The sequence below is a fragment of the Hyaena hyaena genome, unplaced genomic scaffold (genome assembly GCF_003009895.1).
Source record: "Hyaena hyaena isolate Hyena2069 unplaced genomic scaffold, ASM300989v1 scaffold_122, whole genome shotgun sequence".
Taxonomy (NCBI): domain Eukaryota; kingdom Metazoa; phylum Chordata; class Mammalia; order Carnivora; family Hyaenidae; genus Hyaena; species Hyaena hyaena.
In genome coordinates this window covers 2,424,243-2,431,281 of record NW_024080754.1, presented here as the reverse complement: position 1 = coordinate 2,431,281, position 7,039 = coordinate 2,424,243, and the positions used below count along the sequence as shown (strand labels likewise).

At 33.5% G+C, this 7,039-nt stretch overlaps 1 pseudogene; it reads right to left on the bottom strand.

The window, feature by feature from the left end:
• Positions 1–2,176: 2,176 nt before the first annotated feature.
• Positions 2,177–2,279, bottom strand: LOC120235145 (annotated as a pseudogene).
• Between the last annotated feature and the right edge of the window lie 4,760 nt (positions 2,280–7,039).

The window sequence follows — 7,039 nt, the reverse complement described above, 5'->3', positions numbered from 1 at the left end:
GAGATCATGACCTAAGCGAAAGTTGGACGCTTAACCGACTAAGCCACCCAGGCGTCCCTATAACCAAAAATGTTCTAAACAAAAGTGCTTTAGAAATCTGTAAAAATGGTGTTGGATATTAAAATGCCTTATTCACATATTTAAGTATATTGCAGTTACAGAATTAGAGATTTGTTTCAGCCCCGTGTTAAATTATTGAAATGGCTATAAAGTTTAAATGCCCTGAGGCCATATATATATAAGTAGCTCACTAAATCAACATTAAATAAGTCTTTGTATATTCTTCCCCTGAGTCTTGAAGATTAAGCTAAGAGCAAGTCTCATATCTAGGCTTAATGTCAGCATTAAGTCTTAGTAGGAAGAATGCGTCAAAAAAGAGGAGGAAGTGTTTAGAAATCAGAGAGATAACAGTGTATAGGAAGAGAAGGATATCAAGAAAGGATAAAATTCAAAATGGAAACATCACAAAAATTTGCATTTCCTTACCTTACACTTAAGTGCAGACTTAGAACTATTCATTAACCTCTAGTGAACTGGTGAGAATATCCTTTCGAGAATTTTAAAGTTTGAAAATCTAGGATACAGTTCCAGTTTTAAAGAAAAAGCAAGGACCAAGCCCTTCACTCAGACATCATAAATTAATGCAATTTCAAACTTCTGGGTTAATATACATTGGTAGTTTAATGAGTAGCAAATGGATTAAATGAAAAATACATTCAAGCATGTATAAATCTAAGTTGACTTCATAAGAACAAATTCAATTTCTTCTGATTCATGAAAAGATTGGGTGTAACTTCTTCTGACTTACCTAAGTCTTTAAAAAATATTCTGATAATGTACATAATTATGTTCAACTAGTTATTCTCATTACTATTAATTTCCTCAATATGTGCACCTTGCTTCAATGGCAACAGAAAGGAAATATGCAATTAGAAATATTTTCAGTCCACCAGTTGGTAAACTATCCCATTGGAAGGTACATATAAAGCCCAGGCAACATCTAATGCACAGCATTCCCAATCCATGGAAGATTTTAGTCATTAAGAAAAAATACAGCCTGTGTCTTGTTAGCTAAACTGAAAGGGCCTGGAGATAAGGAATTGATTTTAAGCAAGTTATACATCCCTTGATATCCATCTGCTTGATTCAGAGCAGATGCTGATCACCATTTATTGAATTTGATAAAATCTCGATAAGTTCAGTTTTATGAACACATAGTTATTGAATTTGTAACTCAGGAGAAAATTTGCTTCTATAGGAAACTAACGGAAGTAGTTAGTACTTATAGAACAGTAATCTTATACTGTCACACACTAGCATTCAGGTACAGAAAATAAAAGATTAAAACGGATATAGTCATTTGGAATGACTGCTTTGGAATTTCAAGTGTCATGTTTAAGCTTCAGAATTGGCTTGAAAAGATAAATAGAGCCTCAGAAATAATTGATTTCTCAAACATTATTAGAATCAACTCTGTTTCATTAGTAGAATCTCAGTTGAATTATCAGTGTCATCGGTGATGTTAAGATGTTTTATACAATGGAATTTCTTTTGCTAGATTCCATGGGATGGAAGAAAAGAGATGGGGTTGTAAATATATTCTCTTTCCATGGATCTCCCAAAGCCTGGCTAAAGAAAAGTCTGTCTACCCAATTTCCTTTTATTTTTGGCAAAAACTTGTTTTTTTACTAATTATCCCCAGCTGTACCAGATTCTGTACTTTTTACTTTTAACCTTTTAACTTTGCATGCTCGTACATCTGTGTACTTCTTGGTATGGAATATTGGGTCTTAAAATGGGAAATCCTTTGGGAAGGGTGAATACAATATGATTATCCAATGAGAAAAATTATAAAAACTTGAAGCCAAATAATAGTCCCTTCTAGAAGAATTCTGTCTATTGTCAGTCAACTACTGAAAAGCCATTGTATTGGTATTTGCCTACAACAGCATTGGAGTATATTCTTTCAAATATCAGGAATTTTGATGCAATTCCATTCTTTAAAAATCTCACATTTTCCTTTCTCCTAGTTTTCTGTCAAGGAAATCAATGAGCCAACTTATAATTTCAAGTGCAACAACTGGCCCACTCACTATGAAGATTTATGCTTAGTTAAAGGTCCTTCAGATGATCCTTCATATAACCTTGTGAACGATAGCAGGAAAATTATTATAAATAAGGGTTTAGCTTTATTATTTTACACTGTTTGGATGACAAAAATATTAAACTGATAAAAACAGATACTACACTTGATCTTAGCCAAAAAGCCAGGAAGCAATTGGATGATAAAGATAAAAACACAGAAGAGGTACATAGACATTTAGGGTTAAATTGGAGAGAGACTCTGTGAGGAAAAAGCAACTACTTTTATTATAAATAAGGAACTGCAGAGTAGACTGAAGGGAGTTTTAACATGTTATATATCTGTTCACTCTGTCTTTGCCCTGGTTGACATTATCCTTTTCTTACTTTTGCAACAGCTTTGTCTTGTATACTTGAGTAAAAATAATAAAGATAAATCTAACAACAACCCTTTTGACTTCTAGCTAGTGCATTTCTTGCTAATTTCAAAACTTTTGAACTGACAATTCAATTATAAATAAATATTATAATAAGTAAATATTAAAACAATATGCATTTCCATACACTGTAATAGAATTCTTTGTAAATGGCAACAACACATTGACCTTTTAATCAGAAAAATTTACTAATTTGAAAACCATGGAACCCAGGAAACATTACCTTTTCCAAGATGTTTGATATGAACAATAATAATAAAATTCAGTCACATTTGATATTTTACAGACGTGCCTACTATAAAAATGATACTTTTATTTTTTGTGAATTTATCTTGAATTAAACCATTTTGTTGAATTCTCTTCTTTGTTTTAAATGGTCTGTCTGTAGATTCTGTTGGCTTTCGATGTAGATGAAAATATCTTCTGCCAAAGTCACAATTTTTATGAGCATTGTGCTTCTTTTATTCCCCTCTGTACTTTCTTTATTACATTAACCATATTATATTTTCTGTTAAAGAGTAACCAGTGATTGGGGAATGCTTGTTTATTTGTTTTTCATATTCTTAATTTTTTTCTATTATATGGAATGCTTGCTATAGATTAGTATATTGCATTAGTAGAATATTATAGTGTTGATCAGTTTTTGTATTATTAGGATACATTTTACTTTTGCTTGATTTTCTTAAATATAGGCAAACAGATTCAATTATCAAATGCTCCATTTGGAATTTTTGCATTTACATTTTCTTAAACATTCTAAAATGAATATTTTCCTATATCTCATTTTTTAAGTTGTCCAAACATATGCATAATCATCATTGAAAATATAAAGCTGGACAGAATTTATGATTTGTATAAGTGTTAATTATTGTTTGAATTTCTGTAGAACTCAAGAGTAAAACCATCTAAGTCTAGCACTGAAAATAATGGAAATTTGTTTCCTAATTAGCATTTAAAATTTCTTAATATATTTTCTCATTAAAGTTTTCAATCTTTTGGTACCATATTTTATTTTTATAATCTAGAAGTGTATTTATTTATTCTAGACTTTCAAATATATTAGTGAATTGCTCAATATGATGCCCTTATATTATATTTTAAAATGTCTATTGTTTTCTAAATCACCTCTTTCATTCTATATTTTTACTAGCATGTTTGCCTCTATTTTTCCTTAGGTTTTTAATATATTGTATTAATTAAAAAATATTTTGGTTTATCTCTTTTGTCATTTGTTATTGCATTTATGATTTCTATCTTTTCCTTACTATTTTCCTTTCTGTTTTTAGAAACTCTTACCTTTCTTTGCTGGTTTTAAACCTTTCTTTTTGAGTTTAAACATTTAGCTCATTTTTATTTTACTGACATTTATGTGACAATTTGGTTGCACGTAATATTTATATTCAACATTCTTTTCCTTCAACATATGAAAAATATCTCATTGTTGACTTTATACATTTTGATTTCTTTTAAGCATTATCTTAGCTATCTGATGCTTGTACCTTTATTGGTAGTTTATTATTTTTGAAAGCTGTAAATTTTCCCCTTTTTAATTTATGTTCTTAAATTCTTTGATGTGTCTAAGTATGGGCTTTTTCTACCTACCTCTTTGTCAATCTTTGATGACTTTCAACCAGAAGTCTTTCTTCCTTTAATTCCAGGAATTATCTATCTTTACTTATACTCTTATTTAAGTCATATATAGTAATTTTCTGTTTCAAGTTTTTCACTCAGAAGATGGAAAAGTATAGGTCATAGACCAAAACTGGGCTACCATCAGTATGTATGAATAAATTTTTATTGGAACACAACAGCCCCTATTTGTGTGTCTGCTGTCTGTGGCAGATTTCATGCACTGCAAAATTATGTGGCCTGCAAGGTCTAAAATGTTTACTCTCTGCCCGTTTACAGAAATAGCTTGTTGGCCATCAGTCTGTTTCATTTCATGTCATGGGGGCATTAGCTACCTGGTCTGTTACTGTGTATTGGAGAAGATAAAAAGCCTAACCCTAATTGGCATCCCTAAAGGCAGCTATTCTGGCCAAATAGTTATCTTGAAATTCTTTGAAAGGAGTGACTTGGAAGGAAGTGTAGCTGCTGTTATGGGATGCTGCTCATGTTCCCTTCAGTTTTGCTGCACTTATTTTCCCAGCTTTTCTAATAGTGCTGCCTGTGTCCCCTTCCAGAAGCTGCTCTCATGCCAAGGGAGCTGCCCTACTGCTTCCCCTTGTCCCCAGTGATTGACACCTATGACAGGGTCATTGCAGTGTCCAAAGGCCTGCTCTCTGGTCTCAAGTAGAGATATCTCTGAAGGGCCACCCCAGCTTTAGAATTCCCTGTATTGAAGCAGGTGCAGTGTAGTTCATTTTATTTCTCTACCTATTTCTGTCTCACTTGTTCTTTTCTACGTGTGTTCTAGAGAGCACTCCCACTTACAGAAATCAGAGTCTTCAGTCAGTTTCTTGGGACTGCCTTGAGAGAGAAGGAAGTCTCTTTGCTTTTTACATTACTCTCAAGACTCACAGAGTGAGGTGGATAGAGAAGACAAATCACAAAAGGGAAGACAGTGTAGTATGGCTTATATCATCAGCTCCTTACATTAATGTCCTTATAATGTCCTGATTTTACTCAGCCACATTTGGCAGTCTGACCTCTTGCTGAGATTTCCATAATATAGGAGGACAATCATTCTCTTAAGGCGACATCAGGAGATGGGAATAGCTCTTGTCCAATCTTTCTTCCAATGACTATGATTGTAAGCAAGCGTCTTCATCCAGACTGCTGACACCCTCTCTACAACCTCAAATTCCTATCACATCCCACACATATATATCAGTTTCCCAGATATTATTATATTTTTTGTTTGTTCATCTTAATTTCAGGAATTCAAGCTTGTTTTCACTTACAAACACAAAGTTTATTATTTGTTTTTGTGGGGGATGGGGAACACAATTCAGATATCAACCCATATTGAGAGTATTCAAGTATAAACCTCTATCTTGTATTAGTCAGCTTCATCTAATAATAAGGAAATTTTCCAATGTTTTAACTGGAAACTCAACCAAGGAGGCCTCCTAAAAATCTCAAAACTGCCATACTAGTTATTAATGTGAGCCCTCTATGTTCCCAAGAATGGATGCCAACCTCCATTAAAATACTTCGGTTTATAGCCTTCCTCTGACTGGAAGTTGAGGATTACCAATTACTCTTAGCACAGTTACCATTGATAATATGTTTGCCTGCATGACATAATAACCAGTTCTGAACTTCTCTACTTTCCTCAGACTCCCCACCTCAGGCTCTTTCCCTTCATACTCCACCATGCAGATGGCTTTGATTCTTACTTCAGAAAAAGAAAAAACCATCAGAGCATCCTATGAAAAATGACTTTCCCATTTGGATATATAGCATCAGGACATCTTGTCCGAGCTCTGGAGTTGGACAGCCAGTTGCTGTTTCACATATATTTCCGTGTTCCAGTGCCTGGTTCAAATAAACACATCCAAAATAATAAGCATTATCTTCACTGTTAAACTCGATTCTCCTCCAGCACCCCCCTTGTTATATGGCACAACCATCCATCCAACTATGGAAGTCAGAAATCTGGATGCCCATACATCATTCTCATTTGTACGCATCAATCACTTCTGGTATTTTTACTTGTCAATTTCTCTTGAATCTATTTATTCACCTCCAGTTCTTTTGCCCTCATCCTGGCGTGAACAATAAATCCTTCACTTGTATTGATGTGACAGACTCCTAATTGGCCTTCCCTTAACTAACATTTCTACTTCTGCCAAGCTCTTCAATCATATAGGCTGATCCTTTAAAGATGGCAAATATAATTGTATTCTATTTAGGTTAATCATTCTTTAGAATAAAACCTGAAATCTTTAACATGATCCATTAGACTCTACACTGTCTGGCTGCTGATGACATCCAGGTACAATGAGGCAGGCGCTTCTGGTGTATCTTATTCTACAAATGAAGACCAAAGACACAAAGGAATAAAGAAGACTACCTAAACTTTTCTGTAGATATTGACTGCAATGTTTAGATTTTCTGAGGACAAGTTCATCTTCACCCTCAACACTCTTCTTAAGTCTGACACTATGTTCATCCAACACTCAAGAATTAAATGATAACTCCACTCTACCACTCAGCTAAGATGTGGAACCACCAATCTGAATATGCAAAAGCCCTTCATATGGGCTCACCAACCTGGAGGTTACAGTGATATACAAGGGCTTCAAGACACTGCTGTACATTTTTTTCTCAATTGCCTTAAAGGTAAAGAATTTTGAAAAATAGGAACTCATAAATTTTGTTTGACATCTAGATTTTTTTTTATCATAATAGTTATAAGTGGTGTGTAACTTTTGGCATATTGTCAATATAGACATTTGGAAATAAAGTGATCATGGTTTTAAAATGGTATTGTATGGGATAAAAATATAATGGCACTTTATATTTTCCTCACCATCATTAATACAAAATATAATCCTCACCATCATCAGTACAAA